A 25,888-nucleotide genomic window follows, 5' to 3' on the forward strand; every position below is an offset into this window, starting at 1 on the left:
GGGATATTTAGAAACCACGCATGGGGATATTTCGAAACCACACATGGGGATATTTAGAACCCATGCATGGGGATATTTAGAAACCACGCATAGGGATATTTAGAACCCATGCATGGGGATATTTAGAAACCACGCATGGGGATATTTAGAAACCACACATGGGGATATTTAGAAAGCACGCATGGGGATATTTAGAAAAGACTCATGGGGTAGTTTTTAGAAACCACTCACAGGGGTTTTTAGAAACCATGCACAGGGTTTTTAGCTCACCTGGAACAAAGTTCAGGGAAGCTTATGCAATGGTGCATCATCCATCCATCAGTCCGTCAGTAAAACACTTGTAACTTCTTCTCCGAAACCTCCGAAGAGATTGTGACCAAACTTGGCACAAATTATATTTGTTGTGTTGGGGCTTACGTTTGTTCACGGCATTAAAAAAAAGAAAAAAACCCCGAGATTTAAGGGCTTTACCGGGGGTTAAAGTGGGTCCAGGTTTGACCCCCCAAAATAGCTACTTGCTTTCTTCTCCAAAACTACACACACAATTTCGATGAAACTTGACCACAAACTTCACCACCCATGCTCTACCAAAGTTTGTTCACGGCATTAAAAAAAATCTGCCCGTTTAAGGGTTTACGGGGTGGTTGCCCGCCAAAATAGGTATTTGCTTTCTTTTCAGAAACTACCCACGCAATTTTGATGAAACTTCACCACAACCTTCATCACCCGTGAATTATACTCATTTCTTTACTGTTATGAAAAGTATTCTGTTTTGGGCGTTGACTTCTGGAAACGTAGGCACACACACACTCACACACAATCTACTACAATGGAATAATCAAGATGTTTTACAGGTTTAATTAAGATTTGTGAAACAAAACTGCAGATCCACCAAACTTTCGGCTCTAAATACGACGGTGGCATGGTCAAGACGTCATATTTCGTGCTACAATGTTATTTTTCCAAATTAGTTGACCATATGGGTTCAATTCAAAAGAGCCATACATTTCAGGCAAAACCTGTTATTGGCCTTAACTACAATCAATGTAGGTGTCCACCAGCCTCAACCCGCAAATATTTTATAATCGGACGGTGTCGAATTGACTTTAGGTGAGAAAACTCGACCCCATTTGTACCGAGACACCAATCGTTTATGACGTCACGGTGGTGAGTGCAGCAAGTGCATGATCCGTGGATAGTCGGACCCGCGACGTGGCACGTGCACGGTGCACCATGCCCTTCAAACCCCCTCCCTCCATCTGTCTCTGTATATATAAACATTGTGGAACTGTGGGTGGAACATCTTCAAGTTTGTCCTCTTCCACGACACAGCAACAACTGACCTGCATCTGAAAACCTCTGAATATAATACATTTACAGGTAAGTTTGATTTCGATCTGTGGTTTTGTTCTACCCAGGAGTTTGTGAAGTACCGGTAGTTTGCAAAGTTGTTATTTTTTTTGGACAAAGTTGTTGGTGTCATCGATCTGTCTTGATGTCTGCCTCACCATCGCTCTCGCTCTTCCCTTTGTTTTCCGTAAATAGACACCATGAAGTACCTGTTGATCTGCCTGGTGTTTCTCGCACTCGCCGTTTGGGGTACGTCGACACGGACTTCGATATTCTCTTTTACAAGTCTCTCTGTGTCTCCCTTGGTAGTTTGTCCATCGTGTTTGTAATATTCTCTGTCCCCGTTTTTTCGTCTCCAGCAACCGAGGCTCGGTCGATGCGACTCTGGGCCGCAGATGAGGCGAAGCCGGATAATGACATGATGGCGAAATTCCAGGACCTTTTGACCCAATTCATGGAGCATGTCAAGTAAGGATCACAATGAGCGTTTCACGCACTCACTCTCTTCAGTGGTGTTCACACTCACTTTCAGCTATACACACACACACACACACACACACACACACACACACACACACACACACACACACACACACACACACACACACACACACTGAACATTCCAAAATGTTTATTCGATGTTCCAGGGAAAAACTGTCATCAGGGTGTAACAAGTTCAAATCACTCCACTGGCCAGGTTTAAAAGAAACTACCGTTACGTTCAAAACACTGAGTTCCGATAAACATTGCACAGGCAAAAATATTAATCAAAACATATTCTTAACGTCTCATATAATGTTCTTAACGTCTCATTATATCTCTAACATATAATGTTCAAAACATATTCTTAACGTCTCATATAATGTTCAAAACATATTCTCAATGTCTCAGATAATGTTCTTAACGTCTCATTACATCTTAACATATAATGTTCAAAACATATTCTTAACGTCTCATATTATGTTCTTAACGTCTCATTATATCTCTAACATATAATGTTCAAAACATATTCTTAACGTCTCATATAATGTTCAAAACATATTCTCAATGTCTCAGATAATGTTCTTAACGTCTCATTACATCTTAACATATAATGTTCAAAACATATTCTTAACGTCTCATATAATGTTCTTAACGTCTCATTACATCTTAACATATAATGTTCAAAACATATTCTTAATGTCTCATATAATGTTCCTAACGTCTCATTATATCTTAACATATAATGTTCAAAACATATTCTTAATGTCTCATATAATGTTACCGTCTCATTGTATCTCTAACATCAAATGTTCAAAACATATACTTAACGTCTCAGATAATGTTAACGTCTCATTATATCTTAACATATAATGTTCAAAACATATTCTTAACGTCTCATATAATGTTAACGTCTCATTATATCTTAACATATAATGTTCAAAACATATTCTTAACGTCTCATATAATGTTCTTAACGTCTCATTATATCTCTAACATATAATGTTCAAAACATATTCTTAACGTCTCATATAATGTTCTTAACGTCTCATTACATCTTAACATATAATGTTCAAAACATATTCTTAATGTCTCATATAATGTTCCTAACGTCTCATTATATCTTAACATATAATGTTCAAAACATATTCTCAATGTCTCAGATAATGTTAACGTCTCATTATATCTCTAACATATAATGTTCAAAACATATTCTTAACGTCTCATATAATGTTAACGTCTCATTATATCTTAACATATAATAATCAAAACATATTCTTAACGTCTCATACAATGTTACCATCTCATTATATCTCTAACATAAAATGTTCAAAACATATTCTTAACGTCTCATATAATGTTAACGTCTCATTATATCTCGAACATAAAATGTTCAAAACATATTCTTAACGTCTCATATAATGTTAACGTCTCATTTATCTCTAACATATAATGTTCAAAACATATTCTTCATGTCTCATATAATGTTAACGTATCATTATATCTCTAACATGAAATGTTAAAAACATATTTTAACGTCTCATATAATGTTAACGTTTCATTATATCTCTAACATAAAATGTTCAAAACATATTCTTAACGTCTCATATAATGTAAACGTCTCATTATATCTCCAACATAAAATGTTCAAAACATATTCTTAACGTCTCATATAATGTTAACGTCTCATTATATCTCTAACATAAAATGTTCAAACCATATTCTTCATGTCTCATATGATGTTAACGTCTCATTATATCTCTAACATGAAATGTTAAAAACATATTTTAACGTCTCATATAATGTTAACGTTTCATTATATCTCTAACATAAAATGTTCAAAACATATTCTTAACGTCTCATATAATGTAAACGTCTCATTATATATCCAACATAAAATGTTCAAAACAAAGTCTTAACGTCTCATATAATGTTAACGTCTCATTATATCTCCAACATAAAATGCTCGAAACATATTCTTAACGTCTCATATAATGTTATCGTCTCATTACATCTCTAACATATAATGTTCAAAACATATTCTTCATGTCTCATATAATGTTAACGTCTCATTATATCTCCAACATATAGTGTTCAAAACATATTCTTAACGTCTCAGATAATGTTAACGTCTCATTATATCTCTAACATTAAATGTTCAAAACATATTCTTAACGTCTCATATAATGTTAAGGTCTCATTATTTCTCCAACATAAAATGTTCAAAACATATTCTTAACGTCTCATATAATGTTAACGTCTCATTATATCTCTCACATAAAATGTTCAAAACATATTCTTGACGTCTCATATTATGTTAACGTCTCATTAGTTCTCTAACATAAAATGTCAAAACATATTCTTAACGTCTCATATCATGTTACCGTCTCATTATATCTCTAACATAAAATGTTCAAAACATATTTTTAACGTCTCATATAATGTTAACGTCTCATTATATCTCTCACATAAAATGTTCAAAACATATTCTTAACGTCTCATATAATGTTCACGTCTCATTATATCTCAAATATATAATGTTCAAAACATATTCTTAACGTCTCATATAATGTTAACGTCTCATTATATCTCCAACATAAAATGTTCAAAACATATTCTTAACGTCTCATATAATGTTAACGTCTCATTATATCTCTAACATAAAATGTTCAAACCATATTCTTCATGTCTCATATGATGTTAACGTCTCATTATATCTCTAACATAAAATGTTCAAAACATATTCTTAACGTCTCATATAATGTTAACGTTTCATTATATCTCGAACAAAAAATGTTCAAAACATATTCTTAACGTCTCATATAATGTTAACGTCTCATTATATCTCTAACATAAAATGTTCAAAACATATTCTTAACGTCTCATATAATGTTAACGTCTCATTATATCTCTGACATAAAATGTTCAAAACATATTCTTAACGTCTCAGATGATGTTAACGTCTCATTATATCTCTTCCATAAAATGTTAAAAACATATTCTTAACGTCTCATATAATATTAACGTCTCATTATATCTCTAACTTAAAATGTTCAAAACATATTCTTAACGTCTCAGATAATGTTGACGTCTCATTATATCTCTGACATAAAATGTTCAAAACATATTCTTAACGTCTCAGATATTGTTACCGTCTCATTATATCTCTAACATAAAATGTTCAAAACATATTCTTGACGTCTCATATTATGTTAACGTCTCATTATAACTCTAACATATAATGTTCAAAACATATTCTTGGCGTCTCATATAATGTTAACGTCTCATTATATCTCTTCCATAAAATGTTCAAAACACATTCTTAACGTCTCATATAATGTTAACGTCTCATTATATCTCCAACATAAAATGTTCAAAACATATTCTTAACGTCTCATATAATGTTAACGTCTCATTATATCTCTAACATAAAATGTTCAAAACACATTCTTAACGTCTCATATAATGTTAACGTCTCATTATATCTCCAACATATAGTGTTCAAAACATATTCTTAACGTCTCAGATAATGTTAACGTCTCATTATATCTCTAACATTAAATGTTCAAAACATATTCTTAACGTCTCATATAATGTTAAGGTCTCATTATTTCTCCAACATAAAATGTTCAAAACATATTCTTAACGTCTCATATAATGTTAACGTCTCATTATATCTCTCACATAAAATGTTCAAAACATATTCTTAACGTCTCATATGATGTTAACGTCTCATTAGTTCTCTAACATAAAATGTCAAAACATATTCTTAACGTCTCATATAATGTTACCGTCTCATTATATCTCTAACATAAAATGTTCAAAACATATTTTTAACGTCTCATATAATGTTAACGTCTCATTATATCTCAAATATATAATGTTCAAAACATATTCTTAACGTCTCATATAATGTTCACGTCTCATTATATCTCAAATATATAATGTTCAAAACATATTCTTAACGTCTCATATAATGTTAACGTCTCATTATATCTCCAACATAAAATGTTCAAAACATATTCTTAACGTCTCATATAATGTTAACGTCTCATTATATCTCTAACATAAAATGTTCAAACCATATTCTTCATGTCTCATATGATGTTAACGTCTCATTATATCTCTAACATAAAATGTTCAAAACATATTCTTAACGTCTCATATAATGTTAACGTCTCATTATATCTCGAACAAAAAATGTTCAAAACATATTCTTAACGTCTCATATAATGTTAACGTCTCATTAGATCTCTAACATAAAATGTTCAAAACATATTCTTAACGTCTCATAAAATGTTAACGTCTCATTATATCTCTAACATAAAATGTTCAAAACATATTCTTAACGTCTCAGATGATGTTAACGTCTCATTATATCTCTTCCATAAAATGTTAAAAACATATTCTTAACGTCTCATATAATGTCAACGTCTCATTATATCTCTAACTTAAAATGTTCAAAACATATTCTTAACGTCTCAGATAATGTTACCGTCTCATTATATCTCAAATATAAAATGTTCAAAACATATTCTTAACGTCTCATATAATGTTAACGTCTCATTATATCTCTAACATAAAATGTTCAAACCATATTCTTCATGTCTCATATGATGTTAACGTCTCATTATATCTCTAACATAAAATGTTCAAAACATATTCTTAACGTCTCATATAATGTTAACGTCTCATTATATCTCGAACAAAAAATGTTCAAAACATATTCTTAACGTCTCATATAATGTTAACGTCTCATTATATCTCTAACATAAAATGTTCAAAACATATTCTTAACGTCTCATATAATGTTAACATCTCATTATATCTCTAACATAAAATGTTCAAAACATATTCTTAACGTCTCAGATGATGTTAACGTCTCATTATATCTCTTCCATAAAATGTTAAAAACATATTCTTAACGTCTCATATAATGTTAACGTCTCATTATATCTCTAACTTAAAATGTTCAAAACATATTCTTAACGTCTCAGATAATGTTGACGTCTCATTATATCTCTGACATAAAAAGTTCAAAACATATTCTTAACGTCTCAGATATTGTTACCGTCTCATTATATCTCTAACATAAAATGTTCAAAACATATTCTTGACGTCTCATATTATGTTAACGTCTCATTATAACTCTAACATATAATGTTCAAAACATATTCTTGGCGTCTCATATAATGTTAACGTCTCATTATATCTCTTCCATAAAATGTTCAAAACACATTCTTAACGTCTCATATAATGTTAACGTCTCATTATATCTCCAACATAAAATGTTCAAAACATATTCTTAACGTCTCATATAATGTTAACGTCTCATTATATCTCTAACATAAAATGTTCAAAATACATTCTTAACGTCTCATATAATGTTAACGTCTCATTATATCTCCAACATAAAATGTTCAAAACATATTCTTAACGTCTCATATAATGTTAACGTCTCATTATATCTCTAGCATATAATGTTCAAAACATATTCTTAACGTCTCATATAATGTTAACGTCTCATTATATCTCTAACATATAATGTTCAAACATATTCATAACGTCTCATATAATGTTAACGTCTCATTATATCTCTAACATAAAATGTTCAAAACATATTCTTAACGTCTCATATAATGTAAACGTCTCATTATATATCCAACATAAAATGTTCAAAACATATTCTTAACGTCTCATATAATGTAAACGTCTCATTATATCTCTAACATAAAATGTTCAAAACATATTCTTAACGTCTCAGATAATGTTACCGTCTCATTATATCTCTAACATATAATGTTCAAAACATATTCTTAACGTCTCATATAATGTCAACGTCTCATTATATCTTAACATATAATGTTCAAAACATATTCGTAACGTCTCAGATAATGTTACCGTCTCATTATATCTCTAACATATAATGTTCAAAACATATTCTTAACGTCTCAGATAATGTTACCGTCTCATTATATCTCTAACATATAATGTTCAAAACATATTCTTAACGTCTCATATAATGTTAACGTCTCATTATATCTCCAAAATAAAATGTTAAAATGTAGTTAATCTTTTTGACATTTTAAAGGGCGAGACTTAATTTCTGTTACACTGCTGCTGGGATCGTCGATAGAAGTGGTAGATATTAAGATAGTACAATAAATATATGATGTAAATGTTGTATGCCGACAAATCCGTGATATGAAAGAAATGACCGCGTTATCCTTGTCGATTCATCAGCTCTTCTCAATATACACTGACCGATTTAAAAGTAAAGTCACATAGTAAATATAAACGTAAATAAATAGCCCTGAGTGGGCTCACGGTCATCTCTTGCGGTTGTAGTTGAGACCTCTGTTGATTTTGGGGGATTCCCCCCCTGCCCCCTCTACTCCTGGAAGCCCGCAATACGAAATGAAGACTCTTAGACCAAGCAATCCTGCGTACCATTGAGTACAAGGACTATATCAGGCTTCGGAGCAATTGGTTAGTAAATAAGGGATAAGTAGGGATCCGAAGTTTCAGGGGGTAACTCCCCTGCTCCCCCCTCCCCATCATGACCAAATTTGAAGAAAAGAAAAAAACGGAAAATGTAAGACCGAGCGATCTTGTGTACATTATAGTAGAAGGGCTGCATCGGGTATCAGAGTAATTGGTTGGTAAATAAGGAACGGTTAGGGATCCGAAGTTTGGAGGGAACAGCCTGATTTGTGATACAGTCTGATTTGTGATACAGCCTGATTTGTGATACAGCCTGATTTGTGATACAGCCTGATTTGTGATACAGCCTGATTTGTGATACAGTCTGATTTGTGATACAGCCTCATTTGTGATACAGCCTGATTTGTGATACAGCCTGATTTGTGATACAGCCTGATTTGTGATACAGCCTGATTTGTGATACAGCCTGATTTGTGATACAGTCTGATTTGTGATACAGCCTGATTTGTGATACAGCCTGATTTGTGATACAGCCTGATTTGTGATACAGCCTGATTTGTGATACAGCCTGATTTATGATACAGCCTGATTTGTGATACAGCCTGATTTATGATACAGCCTGATTTGTGATACAGCCTCATTTGTGATACAGCCTGATTTGTGATACAGCCTCATTTGTGATACAGCCTGATTTGTGATAGAGCCTGATTTGTGATACAGTCTGATTTGTGATACAGCCTGATTTGTGATACAGCCTGATTTGTGATACAGCCTGATTTGTGATACAGCCTGATTTGTGATACAGCCTGATTTGTGATGCAGCCTGATTTGTGATACAGCCTGATTTGTGTTACAGCCTGATTTATGTTACAGCCTGATTTGTGTTACAGCCTGATTTGTGTTACAGCCTGATATGTGTTACAGTCTGATTTGTGATATAGCCTGAATTTAAAATGGATTAAATTGAGATTTTTTTTGTCACTGATCTACACATAATTACCCGATAACGTCAAAGGGGAGGTTTTTTTTTGGAAGTTTTACAAAATAATTAAAAATGAAAAGCTGAAATGTCTTGAGTCAACAGGTATTCAACCCCATTGCTATGACACTCCAAATTGAGCTCAGGTGCATCAAATCTCCTTTGATCATCATCGAGATGTCTCTACAACTTGATTGGAGTCTACCTGTGGACAATTCAATTGACTGGACATGATATAGAAAGAAACACACCTTTCATGAAAAGGATATGGAACTACCCACTCTTAATATAGCTGGCCGTCCGTCCAAAGTACGCAACCAGGCAAGAAGGACCTAGGTGGGGGAGGTGACCAAGAACCCAAAGACCACTCTGACAGAACTACAGAGTTCCTTGGCTGAGATGGGAGAACCTGCCCGAAGGACAACAGTCTCTGCAGCACTTCACAAATCAAGGTTTTATGGGAGAGATGGGAGCCACTCCTGAGAAAACGCATATGACAGCACCTTAGACTGCAGCAAAGATTTATGTTCCAACAGGACGATGACCCCAATCATGCAGCCAAAGCAACACTGGAATGGCTTCAGAACAAGAACGTGAAAGTCCTTGAGTGGCCCAGCCTTGAATCTCATTGAGAATCTGTGGAAAGACTTGAAGATTTCTGCTCGCTGACACTCCCCATCCAACTTGACTACATCTTGAGCAAATCTGCAAGGAAGAATGGGAGAAAATCACCAAATCCAGATTAGGTTACTTCTGTAAATGAGATATCACTGCATTTCATTTTTAATTCTTTTGTAAACAATTCTAAAAAGAAAATTCCACTTTGACATTATGAGGTATTATGTGTAGGCCAGTGACCAAAAAAAAACAAAAACCTATCTCATTTTAAATTCAGGCTGAAACAAACAAAAAAAAGTGAAAACGGCAAAGGGTGTGAACACTTTCTGAAGGCACTGCGTATGTGTGTGTGTGTGTATATGTATATATATATATATATATATATATATATATATATATATACATACATACAGTCATGTGAAAAAGTAAGTACACCCCATGTAAAGTTTTGACTTTTTCAACATATTTCAACATACAGCTATTTGATCTTCATTTCAACAATATTGAAAGATAAAGGTGATATAATATAACAAATATCATGAAACATTTACATTTTGTAGTTGGAACCCTGGTGTTGGGCTAGCGGCTAGGGTGCCGGCTTAGGATACCAAGGATCCTGGGTTCAAATCCCGGTCGATTGCTGAATTAACGCCAGGGGGGTTGACTCAGCCTGTCATCCTTCCGAGGTCGGCTAATTGAGTACCAGTTCACTGGTAATTCCCTGTTTGTCGTTAAAGGCGGCAAAAAGGGTTGGCGTCAGGAAGAGCATCCGGCCGTAAAACATTGCTTGTAAACATTGTAAACAGAAAAAACATAAACATAAACATAAACATAAACATAAACGTAAAACATTGCTTCAAAAAGGGGACCGAAAAACAACAACAAACCACGGTTCCCGAAAAAGGCCAACCCCCGCTTTGCAGGGAAAAATGGCCTCTAAAGGTGGTTTTTTTAAATTTTATTTACATTTTGTAGTCCATTGTATAATTTAAATAAACATAAATGCAAATTTCGCATGTGGAAAAAGTAAGTACACCCTTGGCTCTAATAGGTGGTATTGCCCCCATTGGCAGAAACAACCTCAAGTAGGCGTTTCTTATAACTGTCTACCAGTCTCTGACATCGACTGGGAGAAATTTTTGCCCACTCCTCCATGCAGAATTCTTTCAGCTGTGCGATGTTTGAGGGGTTTCTTGCATGCACAGCTCGTTTCAAATCCCCCCACAACATCTCGATGGGATTTCGATCCGGGCTTTGACTTGGCCATTCCAGAACCCTCCATTTCTTTCTTTTCAGCCATTTCTTGGTGGATTTACTGGCATATTTAGGGTCATTGTCATGTTGCAAGGTCCACCTTCGGTTGATCTTCAACTTTCCGACAGATGGCCTCACATTAACCTCAAGCACCCTCTGGTACAATGAAGAATTCATAGTATAGTGGATTCTATGATGGTGAGCTGCCCAGGCCCTGATGCAGCACAGCTGCCCCAAACCATAATATTTCCACCACCATGCTTTACAGCTGGTATCAGGTTCTTGTGGTCAAATGCTGTCTTTGGTTTTCGTCAAACATGTCTTCTGGTACTGTGTCCAAATAGCTCTACCTTTGACTCATCTGTCCAGAGCACATTATTCCAGAAGTGCTGGTCTTTCCCTAGTTGTTCATTGGCAAACTTTAGTCTTGCCCTGATGTTCTTTCTGGACAGCAAAGGTTTCCTCCTGGCACACCTCCCATGTAGATCAAATTTGTGCAGCCTCTTTCTAATGGTAGACTCGTGCACTTTGACATCAACTATGGCAAGAGCTACCTGTAGGTCCCGTGATGGCATTCTGGAGTTCTTAGAGACTTCTTTAAGCATCTTGCAGTCTGCTCTCGGGCTGAACTTGCTGGGGCGGCCTGGCCTGAACAAGTTGGCAGTTGTTTGGAATCTTCTCCACTTGTAGATGATCTTCCGGACAGTCGAATGATTGATTTCAAATTGTTTGGAGATCTTTTTAAATCCCTTCCCAGACTCGTCGGCATCTATAACCTTCTTTCTGAAGGCCTCAGAGAGCTCTTTTGATCTAGGCATGGTGACGCCGCACACTTCAACAACAAAGAGCAAACCAAACTAAATGTCTGAGGTTTAAATAAGACAGGTTCCTCAATGATCCTCTCTAACGATGTTCTAATCATTTGCACCTGGGCTGGTGCACCTTATTCTAATTTTAGGTATTTGAAGTCGTGATAAATGTAGGGGTGTACTTATTTTTTCCACATGCGAAATTTGCATTTATGTTTATTTAAATTATACAATGGACTACAAAATGGAAATGTTTCATGATATTTGTTAAATTATATCACCTTTATCTATCAATATTGTTGAAATGAAGATCAAATAGCTGTATGTTGAAATTTGTTGAAGAAGTCAAAACTTTACATGGGGTGTACTTACCTTTTCACGTGACTGTATATATATATATATTATTATTATTATTATTATTATTATAATATATATATATATATATATACAGACTTGGCATTTAATATGGAATATTTTTTTTGTGGGGGTGAACTTACTTTTCAAGATGTCTTAGAACCAAAAGTTCATTGGAATTATGTTGAAATTATTCTAGATTTTGTTAATGTGACCTTCAAAAGAAACAAAAACCACATTTGACATTTCGAAACAAATAAATTGATCCTTGAAAGTGATGTTTTTTTGTTTTTTTGTTTTTTTTTTGTATACAAGATCGAGGCTCGTGAAAGAGCGAACATTAATCACACAGAAAGACAAACAGACACATAAAACAAATAACATCGGGAGCGGTAGACAAGATGGGGAGAGAGGGGGAAGGACACAAACACAACATTTGAGAGCAGGGACCGAGAGACATGGAGACATCGAGAGATCTGTGGGAGGGAGAGGGCTTTGGGGGGGAGGCATGTGAAGGGGGGGAGGCATGTGAAGGGGGGGGGGTGGGAGAGGTATAAACATATGGACACTGCCAGGATTTCCAGGAAATAAGTTGGAATTTCAAACAAGGTGGATCTGGGGTGAATTAGTGGGGGTAGAAAAGTTCAAGGTTATGGATGGGGGAAGATAAGCGATGGTGGTGAACAGCTGTTTTAAAGACCTGGAGGGAGGAGAGGGATTGAAGGGAGTGTGGGAGTTTGTTCCACAGGCGGGAGAAAAGAGGAATGAAAGAGTGAAGGTGAGCAGAGAGCCGAGATTTCGGCAGTTTAACCATCAGAGGGTTGCTGGCAGATCTTGTGCGACCTGTAGGAATATTTGGGGGACAGAGCACAGAGAGAGCTGGGGGAGCAAGGCCGGAGAGGAGTCGGTAGAAGACAGAAAGACCACCTACCTGCCTGCGGTGAGTGAGTGAAAGGCCCTCAGAGATAGCTTCATCGCGGGAGATTCCAATGATTTTGAAAGCTTTGGATTCAACAGCGTGAAGCCGAGCCAGGTGTGAGGCAGGAGCACCAGCCCATAGGGGAGAACAGTATTCCATTGAGCTGCGGATGAAAGCCTTGTAAGTGGTGAGGAGCTCAGGTGTGCCGAGGAAGGACTTCGCACGACGGAGGATGCCCAGTCGGCGACTGGCTTTGGAGGCCAGCTTGGAAATGTGGTTTTCCCAAGAAAGATCATGGCAGATAGTGAGACCCAAAAGCTTGAGTGACAGAACTTCTTGGAGAGGATTGTTGAGAAAGTAGATGGGAGGGTTGTCCAGTCGATCTTTTCGGAGAGACATAGTAAGAGAGTGAGATTTGGCAGGATTGAAAGACATGTTCCACTTGTTTGACCAGTCTGTGATTTTGTCCAGGTCTTCAGAGAGTGAGGAGGCTGCAGACTGCCGATCTGAGGGAAGAGGAATGGAGCGGCAGAGAGTGGAGTCATCAGCAAAGAGATAGAGAGGATTTTCCAGAGAGTCAGAGAGATCATTGATAAAGACCAGAAAAAGTACAGGGCCCAGCACACTTCCTTGGGGAACTCCAGCCTGAACAGGAAGGGGAGATGAGAGAAATCCATTCAGGGCCACACGTTGACTACGACCAGAGAGGAAGTCCGCAAGCCATGCATGGAGATTTCCATGGATACCATAGGAGGAGAGTTTGGTGAGCAGAGCTGGGTGCCAGACCGTATCAAAGGCCCTTGATATGTCAAGGGAGACAGCTCTGATTTCCTGTTTGGCATTGAGGACCTCCATCCATTGTTGAGACAGCAGAAGCAGCATGTCCAGAGTAGAGTGACCTGGTCTGAAACCAAATTGATGATCAGAGATCAAGCCATTGGAGAAGAGGAAAGATTTCATATCCGAAGCAATGATGGATTCCATGACTTTGCTGATAATTGGGAGCAGGCTGATTGGTCTGTAGTTGCAAGGATCTGTTTTTGCACCTTTTTTGTGTACAGCGGTAATGTTAGCTGATTTCCAGGATGCTGGCAGATGACCTTGAGCAAAAGATAGGGTGAAAAGAACAGAGAGAGGGTGAGATAGAGCGGCAGAGCAGGATTTTAAGACCCGTGGGCTGATGCCGTCTGGTCCAGTTGCAGAATCAGAGTCGAGGTTTGACAAAAACTCCTCCACCTTGTCAGGAGAGAAGGACACAGAGTCCAGGAGCAGTTGGGTTCGACTGGGAAAGGTGGGAACAGAGAGAGATGGGTTTGGGACTAAGGATTTCGAGGCGAACACAGAGTTGAGGCATTCGGCTTTGTCACGTGCGATGTCAACTGTGTGGCCATTTGAGGTAAGGGAGGGGATGGAGGGGGAACAAACACCAGAAACGGATTTGACCAGACGCCACCAGGATTTGGAGGAAGGAGACAGGTTTGAGAGTTCATTCTTGAGTGAGGAGAGATAGTGCTTCCTGGCACTCCTGAGGGTAGACACACACTTGTTCCGAGCTTGGTGGAAGGAACTGAGATTTCCTTCAGTTGGATTAGCCTTCCAAGAGGCAAAGGCAAGTTGTTTCAGGGCAACTGCCTCACCACAAGATTCAGTGTACCATGGACGGGAGGAAGGGTAAGACAATTGAAGGCGAGATGGGATAAATCTGTGCATGAGAGAGATCAGTTTGCTTTGGAAGAATTCCCAGGAAGAATTGATGTCAGAGGCAGTGGAGATGGGAGACCAATCCAGACGATTGATGGCTGCTTGAAGACCGTCCCAGTCGGCCTGAGTGAAATGCCAGACTCGTCGACGCTGAGGAGGCTCTCTGAGAATGGCCAGAGAGATGTCCACTTTGACAAGCACATGATCAGAAGAACCGATTGGAGCAGAAGAAGAGCAGCAGACATTAGCAGGGAAGTTTGTCATAACCAAGTCTAGAAGAGAAGATACTCCATTGGCTGAGATCCGGGTCGGGAAATTGACAGATTGTGTCAATCCCAGTGAGTCACAGAAGTCCTTTGCTGAGGTGCCATGACTAGTGAGAGAGGAACCCACATCATGTAAACTGATATCGAACTCAATTCATGGACAGTACTGTGTTAAACTTCTGTACGTTTTCCAGAAGTATCTCTTTATTTTGCACATTAGCCAAATTATATTTTTAACAAAAACAAAAGTTAAATTATGACTGGGATTACGGACAGTAAAATTACAGTTCAGTACTTCGTGTAACCCCCACGAGCATTAAAAAGAGCATGTACACGTTGAGGCATGCTGTTCACGAGATTTGCCAAGGTTTGGACAGGAATCGCTTGCCATGCAGTGACAATAGCCTGCTGCAATTCACACACAGAGGTCGGCTGCTGGTCCAAGTGGTCGATTTGACGCGTTAATTCTGCCCACAAGTTCTCTCTCGGATTCATATCCGGGGACATGGCAGGCCACTCCATATGCTCTACACCATGGTCAGCAAGAAAGTGTTGGATCATGCGAGCACGATGAGGCCGTGCATTGTCATCTTGGAAGACAAAGTTTCCTCAAAAGGCTGCACGAGCAAATGGAAGCAATGTTTCTTCCAGAATGGCCCTGTACTTGAACTGGTTCAGGTTTCCATTCAGAACAACCAGGTCAGTTTTGCCCCCTGCATGATAAGCAGCCCAAAACGGTCACCCCACCACCTCCAGCTTGGACTCTTGGCACTATGCAATCTTTGTTGTAGGCTTCATGCACTTGTCTGCGTACTCGGACGTGGCCATCTTGATGATAGACCAGAAATCTAGACTCGTCACTGAAGATCACGTGATTCCAGTGTCCTGGCTGCCATTGACGGTGCTCTCTGGCCCACTGCAATCGGCGCTGGCGGTGTTGTCTGGTCAGGCGTGGCTTTCTCAGGGGACGCCTGGCACGATAGCCTGCTTGAACCAGTCATTGGTTGACTAGCCTTCTGGATACAGGCACATTTGTCAGTTGCTGCCACTCAGCCCTAAGCCGATTAGCTGACTTGGTACGGCCATTGCGGACTAACCGGTGCAGCTGGCGATCATCCCTCCTTGTGGTTCTGCGGGGACGTCCTGGCCTCGGTATTGGAGTAGGGACACCCCTCTGAGCATTTCGTTTCAGGATCTTTGACACCTGACCTTAAGTGATGCCAGACTGCCGAGCAATAGCACGCTGTTTCATGCCGTAATTTCGTAAAGCCACCACTCCATGACAAATAGCATTGTCGAGTTGACGGACCATCTCCAGAGGAAGCGGCAATAACTTTTGGAGACGTGCAGCAGTTGTTTTCCACTAATACAGAACGCAACAACCCTTGTATACCCGACTGTGAAGCCAATCATCAAATGCACCTGTCCGTACATTTTGCCACGCCACCTGTGATATAATCCTGTTGTTGACTTCTTGCTGCGACAGACAATCAGTGACATGGTTCTTTTAACAAATAAATCACCAAAGTGTAAAAGAAACTCACCAGATTGATACACTGAGTTAAGAAAGTAAACCCAAGTCAAGAAAAAAAAAATTCCATATTAAATGCCAAGTCTGTATATATATATATATACATATATACATATATACATATATATAATGTGCTCGGAAGAGTACCCGTCCAAAGTGACGGGAAAAGTTGGCAAAAGTATCCCCCTCCTCACTTTCGCGCTTTCTCCCTCCCCCCCCCCCCCCCCCCACCCCAATTACCATGTCTCCCCCACTCCTGTCTCCCCCACTCCCCTGTCTTCCCCACTCCCCTGTCTTCCACACTCCCCCATCTTCCTCACTCCCTCCCCTCACATTCCACTCCCTAACCCCCTATCCTCTCTCCCTGTCCATGCTCTATCCTTTTTAAATGGCTTCGATTCATTTTTGATATTTTTTTTGGCACTTTCGCTGTTCAGTTTATTGTTATTTTTCTTTTTTTTGTATACAAGATCGAAGCTCGTGAAAGACCTAACATTAATCACACAAAAAGTCAAACCGACACATAAAACACAAAATAAGGGGAGCGGCAAACAAGATGGGGAGAGAGGGGGAAGGGCACAAATACAACATTTGAGAGCAGGGACATCGAGAGAACTGTGGGAGGGAGAGGGGTTGGGGGAGGTGGGAGAGATATAAAACATATGGACACTGCAAGGACTTCCAGGAAAGAAGTTGGAATTTCAAAAAAAAAGTGGATCTGGTGTGAATTAGCGGGGATTGAAAAGATCAAGGTTTTGGATGGGGGAAGATAAGAGATGGTGGTGATCAGCTGTTTTAAAGACCTGGAGGGAGGAGTGGGATTGAAGGGAGTGGGGGAGTTTGTTCCAGAGGCGGGAGGAAAGGAGAATGAAAGAGTGAAGGTGAGCAGAGAGCCTAGATTTTGGCAGTTTAACCATAAGAGGGATGCTGGCAGATCTTGTGCGACCTGTAGGAATATTTGGGGGACAGAGCACAGAGAGAGCTGGGGGAGCAAGGCCGGAGAGGAGTCGGTAGAAGACAGAAAGACCACCAACCTGCATGCGGTGAGTGAGTGAAAGGCCCTCGGGGTTAGCTTCATCGCAGGAGATGCCAATGATTCTGAAAGTTTTGGTTTCAACAGCGTGAAGCCGAGCTAGGTGTGAGGCAGGAGCACCGGCCCAGAGGGGGGAACAGTATTCCATTGAGCTGCTGATGAAAGCCTTGTATGTGGTGAGGAGCTCAGGTGTGCCAAGGAAGGCCTTCGCACGACGGAGGATGCCCAGTCGGCGACTGGCTTTGGAGGCCAGCTTGGAAATGTGGTTTTCCTAAGAAAGATCATGGCAGACAGTGAGACCCAAAAGCTTGAACGACAGAACTTCTTGGAGACGATTGTTGAGAAAGTAGATGGGAGGATTTTCCAGTCGGTCTTTTCGGAAAGACAAAGTGAGAGTGTGAGATTTGTCAGGATTGAAAGACATGTTCCATTTGTTTGACCAGTCTGTGATTTTGTCCAGGTCTGCAGAGAGTGAGGAGGCTGCAGACTGTCGATCTGAAGGATAAGGAATGGAGCGGCAGAGAGTGGAGTCATCAGCAAAGAGATAGAGAGGATTTTCCAGAGAGTAGGAGAGATCATTGATGAAGACCAGAAAAAGCACAGGGCCCAGAACACGACCTTGGGGAACTCCAGCCAGAACAGGAAGGGGAGATGAGAGAAATCCATTCAGGGCCACACGTTGAATACGATCAGAGAGGAAGTCCGCAAGCCAAGCATGGAGATTTCAATGGATACCATAGGAGGAGAGTTTGGTGAGCAGAGCGGGGTGCCAGACCGTATCGAAGGCACGGGATATGTCAAGGGAGACAGCTCTGATTTCCTGTTTGGCATTGAGGACCTCCATCCATTGTTGAGACAGCAGAAGCAACATGTCCAGAGTAGAATGACCTGGCCTGAATCCAAATTGATGATCGGAGACCAAGCCATTGGAGAAGAGGAAGGATTTGATATCCAAAGCAATGATGGATTCCATGACTTTGCTGATAATTGGAAGCAGGCTGATTGGGCTGTAGTTGCAAGGATCTGTTCTTGCACCTTTTTTATGTAAAGCGGTAATGTTTGCTGATTTCCAAGATTTTGGCAGATGACCTTGAGCAAAAGAGAGTGTGAAAAGAACAGAGAGAGGGTGAGATAAAGTGGCAGAGCAGGATTTTAGGACCCGTGGGCTGATGCAGTCTGGTCCAGTTGCAGAATCAGAGTCGAGGTTTGACAAAAACTTCTCCACCTTGTCAGGAGAGAAGGACACAGAATTCAGGAGCAGTTGGGTTCGACTGGGTATGGTGGGAACAGAGAGAGATGGGTTTGGGACACAAGATTTTGAGGGAAACACAGAGTTGAGGTATTCGGCTTTGTCACATGCGGTGTCAACTGTGTAGCCATTTGAGGTAAGGGAGGGGATGGAGGGGGAACAAACACCAGAAACAGATTTGACCAGATGCCACCAGGATTTGGAGGAAGGAGACAGGTTTGAGAGTTCATTCTTGAGTGTGGAGAGATAGTGCTTCCTGGCACTACTGAGGGTGGACACACACTTGTTCCGAGCTTGGTGGAAGGAACTGAGATTGCCTTCAGTTGGATTTGCCTTCCAAGAGGCAAAGGCAAGTTATTTCAGGGCAACTGCCTCACAACAAGATTCAGTGTACCATGGACAGGAGGAAGGGTAAGACAACTGAAGACAAGATGGGATAAATCTGTTCATGAGAGAGAGCAGGTTGCTTTGGAAGAATTCCCAGGAAGAATTGATGTCAGAGGCAGTCGAGATGGGAGACCAGTCCAGATGTTTGATAGCTGTTTGCAGACAGTGCCAGTCAGCCTGAGTGAAATGCCAGACTCGTCGACGCTGAGGAGGCTCTCTGAGAATGGCCAGAGAGATGTCCACTTTAACAAGCACATGATCAGAAGAACCGATTGGAGCAGAAGAAGAGCAGCAGACATTTGCAGGGAAGTTTGTCAAAACCAAGTCTCGAAGAGAAGATACTCCATTGACTGAGATCCGGGTTGGGAAATTGACAGATTGTGTCAGTCCCAATGAGTCACAGAAGTCCTTTGCTGAGGTGCCGTGGCTGGTGCGAGAGGAACCCACACCCAGCCAGCTGGCATGATGACAGTTGAAGTCGCTACATATGAGGAAGAGAGAGTTGGGATGAGTTGATGGAAGTTGGTCCATGTTGTCAGACAGCAAAATGTAAATGGAGTCATCACTGTTTGGAGGACGGTACAGAACACATATGAACAAAAGGTGGGAGCGGAGAGGAAGCCGTAGCCAGAGGTACCCCTGGGGGTGGGTAGGAGAGAGGGTAGTGCAAGGAGATTGAGGAAGAGAGTTTTTGATAAAGATAGCCACCCCACCACCAGGATGAGGCTCAGGTCTATCATACCGGAGGAGGAAGTAACCAGGAAGATATATTAAGGAATCAGAGACATCTTGAAGGAGGAAAGTTTCTGTTGAGCAGATCAAGTCTGGATTGTCAGAAGCAACCTGAATGGAGAGATCAACCAGGTTTGAGCAAAGGCTCCGGATGTTTGAGGTCCATATCGTTAATGAGGAGAGAAGGGGAGCATCGGGTGCAGGATAGGGGTGGGGAGGGGTAGGGTCAGATGAAGGATGAGAGGGGGGGGGGGTAGGGAGAGCAGTTGATAGCATGTCAGAGATTACAGAAGAGTTACAAGAAAGGGAAGGTTGAGGAGGACGAAAGGTTTGATGGTGATGGGATGAGGCACAGTGAGGGGTTCTTTGAGGGGGGACAGAGTAAAGTAGAATGTTGGGGGAGGTGGAGGTATAAGATAGAAGGGAGATGAAGTGGGGAGGAGGCAGCTTTGAGGAGGAGAAGGGAGGAGGGAGAATTGGAGAGGGATGGTAGGGGGGGAGATTTTGAAGGGGAGGGGTTGGGGGGAGTTTTGAAGGGGAGGAGTTAGGGGGGAGTTTAGGAGGGGAGGGGCAAGGGGGGAGTTTAGGAGGGGAGGTGCAAAGGGGGGAGATTTGGAGGGGAGGGGCAAGGGGGAAGTTTAGAAAGTGGATGATTAATGAAAGAGGAACATTTGTAACAAATTGGGTTTATTGTGATTTTCAAGTTGGAGATCCGTTTAAGAACGATGGAGGAGGGGTGGAATGAATGTGAATTTAGAGCATGTAGTGAGGAAGAATTATAAGAGATTGAATTTTTTTTTGAAGTGGAATTAGTTGAAGAGGAAATTGAAAAGAGCCTTTTAAATAGTAGGAAAAACAGCGTTCTGTAATATACCACTGAAGAAAACACTGCAGGGGAAAGTTTAAACATATTTAAACAGAACCGTGAAGAACAATCTAATATTCACAAAAATACCAACGGGGCGAGGGAGCCCAGCGGGACACCCACGAGTCACGTGAACAAGGCGAAAGGTGGAAGGCAAGGAGATAATGGGGGCGGGGCGAGACAGCGCACGTGGACAACAGCACACGTGGAGAAAGGGAAATAAATGTTTTTTTTGTTTTTTTTCTGTTTGATTTTTTTTGGGGGGGGAGAGGATTTAAAACGTTGGACAAAGAGTAAATGGTCGGGGAAGTTCGGGGGAGAAGGAAAAAATCTAAGAACAAAGAAAAAACAGCGAAGGAAGGAACTTAAGTGAACAAACTTTGACGGGGGAAGCCTCAGGCTACAAGGCGACAAGCCTCCAAGGCCGCACATGAGGGGCAAACAGAAACGATTAATTTATTACGAGTTACAGGAAATGTGAAACGATCTCGGGAATGGGGTGAAAATTGGGGTGAAATGGGGGTGAAACACGTGGTCGAAGAACAAATGAACGAAAAAAACAAAGAGGGAAATGTTTAAAAAAAATTTTTTTTTTAAAGATTTTAAACAAGGAAGTATGGGGTGAAAAGAGTTGGAAAAAACTGAGAGAACGAGAGTAGATGGATCACATTCGACCACTGAGAGAAAACAAAGTTTTAAGGTAGGAAGCTTCAAAAACTAGTCTGCAAATAACGCGGCATGAAATACTCGACTGTTTTATACGAGTATGAAAGATTAACACCGATAATCTTCCTAGGGATGCACTATAGGTACACACACGTAAGATAAATACAGTTTCGACAAAAATACAATTGTGAACAATTACTTAACTTCGAGCGTGCGTGAAGAGTGGGACAGCTTCAAAATACCGTGACCTCCCCGGCAGTTGTTATTTATATTTGATACTAGCAGAAGTACCCGGGGTTGCCGGGCGGGGAACGGGGGATCGGGGGGGGGAGAAGGGGGGAAGGGGGTGAGGAAGGGGAGGGGGGAAGGGGGGAGAAAGGGGAGGGGCGAAGGGAGGGAGGGGGGGAAGGGAAGGGGAAGGAAGGGGAGGGGGTAAAGGGGGAAAGGGGAGGGGAGGGAGAGGGGAGAGGGGGGAGGGGGGGAGGCAGGAGAGGAAGGGGGTTCATATATATAAGCTGGTGGGTGAATGTGGCGTTCATCACGTTTCTGAGTCACAGCCATAAAACACGTAATAAAAACACCTCACAGCTATAAAACACGTAATAAACACACACCACCACAAAATTAAAAACACCTCACAACCATAAAACACGTAATAAAAACACCTCACAGCCATAAATCACGTAATAAAAACATCTCACCACCACGAAATTAAAAACGCCTCACAGCCATAAAACACGTAATAAAAACATCTCACAGCCATAAATCACGTAATAAAAACATCTCACCACCACGAAATTAAAATCACCTCACAACCATAAAACACGTAATAAAAACACCTCACAGCCATAAATCACGTAATAAAAACATCTCACCACCACGAAATTAAAAACACCTCACAGCCATAAAACACGTAATAAAAACACACCACCACAAAATTAAAAACACCTCACAGCCATAAAACACGTAATAAAAACACCTCACAGCCATAAATCACGTAATAAAAACATCTCACCACCACGAAATTAAAATCACCTCACAGCCATAGAACACGTAATAAAAACACACCACCACAAAATTCTCCAATCTTCCTCTGCCTTCTCCATCGCTGCTCCCACCCTCTGGAACTCACTACCTCACACCATCAGAGACTCTTCCTCACTCACCACATTCAAAACATCACTCAAGACCCACCTGTTCAACACTGCATTCAACATTTAACCCACAGCATTTAACCCCTGACTATCTCTTCTCCTTCTCCTTCCTTTTGCTTTGATTATTTACCTATTGATTTTTGTCTTTTTGCACTTGTTTTTTGTACTCTGTCAAAGCGCCTTTGGGCTTCTTGAAAAGCGCTATATAAAATAAATGTATTATTAATTATTATTAGTAAGTGTGATGCCGATCAGGAAGAAGAAGAAGCCATACTACCAACTTTGTACACTTCCGTAATTGTTTGATTTATTTGTATTCAAATGTCTGGTGATTGTTTTGTATTTATTTATGTGAATGTGGTACTTGTATATAACTGTCATTAATTTTAAAAGGTTTAGGCACTGTCGAGCGATTTTTTTTTTAAACTCCAAAAAAACGATCTTTTTTTTTCATTATATATATATATATACGTATATATATGTATATATATATATGCCTAAAAGTAAAACACTCCCAGGCACTCACTGATGAACCTCTGAAAGTTTGACGAAGATCCGTTCAGCCATCTCTGAGAAAAATGGCGACACACAGTCACACACACAGTCACACTCAATCAATCACACACACACACACACACACACACACACACACACACACACACACACACACACACACACACACACACACACACACACACACACACACACACACACACACACACACACACACACCTCCCTTATGTAGTAGATACCATGCTCGTTACGGGGCGCCTGTGCCGCCAAAACAGCTTCCTGAGTAAGGGTTATACTGGGTGGTTTGCCATTGCCATCTCAGCAGTAGTTTGGGTAGGAATTTGTAATTACTAGGGCATGCCCGTACTATATATAAGCTAGGACGTGCCCGTACGTGGGTGCCCGTTCCTTGCCAAAAAAAAAAAAAAAAAAAAATTTGTGTAGGGGTGTGTGTGTGTAAACATCCTAGGGCGTGCCCGTACGTGGGTGCAAAAAAACATGCGTGCAAACAACAACAACAAAAAAAAACTTTGAAACCACGTGGCAGTAACGACCACAGAACCCCCCCCCCCTCTATTTACATGCAATGGTTTGGTCCATTCGCAACGCCAAAGCGAACGGCGAACGGCTAAATCGCCATAGCTCGGTAAGTACTTGTCCGATTAATTTCAAACCTTGAAAAGGCACATCCTCGGGTCCCCAGCAATATACCTGGCAAGTTTAAAGTATATCGGACCCGTGGTTGTCGAGAAATCGTTGTCGCATACACACATACACACACACATACACACAGAGATTAATGGAATTATAGATAGATGTTCAGGATGCCGGTGATAACTCACCCACTCTTCGCGAAGGACACCATGGGGATCTTTAGCATCCATCAACTAATGTCGGAAGAGGGGTGCCCAGTTTGACGTCCATCGGAGGGACAGCACACATTGATGGTTTACCCAGTCTGTGAAAGACTGGGATAGTCGTTTGTCGCTGGCTCGGGATTCAAGCCCAGGCTCGACAGCTTCGAGGAGAGTGTGACGTCAGAGTTCATCCTGTCAGCCAAAGTCGTCCATTAACGCAATGTTAATAATCAAACAGTGATTCCATGTTGTACCGGTATGTATTAATATAGGCACGTTAAAAGTGCATAATAAAAGTAAAAGTGAAATTTGGAGCCATTTTACCTCACATCTCGCGGAGCCTATTATTTAATTTCTTAAAATAGCTTTTTCCTAATTTTGTTCCGATTTCACTCCAGATTTCGACAATTATTTAGGCCATGAGTTCCAATCATGAAATATGGAATCAGATTTCGAATACAAGCATTTAATAAGCCAATACGACACAATAATCAATCTTTCCAGGAGCCAATCAAGTTGAATCTAGCCTCACACCAGCCAATCAGCATAACCGCGAACGGACGGATGGACAGCCATCTTTGTTTTATATATAGTTCATATAGAATGTATATGTCGTATAGGCTGGACAAAAAATCTGTGCATAAGAGAGCGTAGGTTTTGTGGACGAATTCCAGGCGTAATTTAAATCAGGGGTGGTAGATTTTGGAGACCAGTCCTGCAGTGTGATGGTTGAACTTAACCTTCACAAGCACATGAGCCAAATGGGGGCAGAGGACGAGCAAGACCCATTGGTGGGGAAGTTGGTCATCACCAAATCCAGAAGGGAAGATTTTCCATTGGGACAAATCCAGGTGGGAAGATTCACTGATCGAGTCAGTCCCGTGGAGTCACGCGTGGTCCCTTCGCAAAGGTGGCATGGCTGGGCTGCCCTTTTCTACCCAGCCAATTAGCATGGTGACAATTGAAGACACCACATATGAAGAAGAGATAGTTGAGATAAGTGATTAAAAGTTGGTCCATGTTGTACACGGAGAGGGAGAAATGGAGGTTTTGATGTTCAGCACAACTCCACCACCAGGATCGCATTCAGGTCAATCAAATCGGAAGCGAAAAATAGCCAAAGGCAAAAAAGTCTCAAAGTAACTGTCCAAAAGCCTTTATTGATCGACACCACAAGAATATGGGAAAATTAGCATCATTAAAATAGTATTCGTGGTCCTAGTCATAATTGTATTGGTGTGGAGAAATACTCCACCGAACAGGTGCACTCCAGAGGAAGGTATGCGGTAAATGTATGTTGTCCTAACATTTGAATGGGGTCAAAACAACTGTAGTGAAAGGTGTTGATCTTGTTCCATTATCCTATGGTATACCGTTTCACTCCAGTGTTAACCACTTTCTTCCCCCCTCTCCTTCTCTCCTCCTTGTCCCTCCATTGCCCCCTCCCATCCTTCCCTCACACAAAACAGGACTGCGGTTGAGAAGGGCAAAGAAGGTTTGGAAGCCGTGTCGATAGTAGTCATGGAAAAGTTGGATAAACTCCTGGAATGAGTTCTTCCAATGAAACTCTTCAAATTCGAATACTTCCCTATCAACATGAGCTGCCCCATGGGTCCAGAGTGGTGCACACGTTCCCATGTACAACTTCCAAGTCTTCAAAAAAATACGCTTGCACTCACCAAGCACTCTTTGACTGTTCAATTTGATTAAATCATCACCTCACTTTG

At 40.5% G+C, this 25,888-nt stretch overlaps 1 long non-coding RNA gene across 1 annotated transcript; it reads left to right on the top strand.

The window, feature by feature from the left end:
* LOC144888818 (uncharacterized) lies at positions 1-25,888 on the top strand. The gene is made up of 4 exons (XR_013621349.1): positions 1-1,380; positions 1,546-1,599; positions 1,710-1,818; positions 25,631-25,888. It is a non-coding gene; the product is annotated as an uncharacterized LOC144888818 (long non-coding RNA).

Source organism: Myxine glutinosa, chromosome 14 (genome assembly GCF_964187855.1).
Source record: "Myxine glutinosa chromosome 14, kmMyxGlut1.1, whole genome shotgun sequence".
Lineage (NCBI taxonomy): Eukaryota > Metazoa > Chordata > Myxini > Myxiniformes > Myxinidae > Myxine > Myxine glutinosa.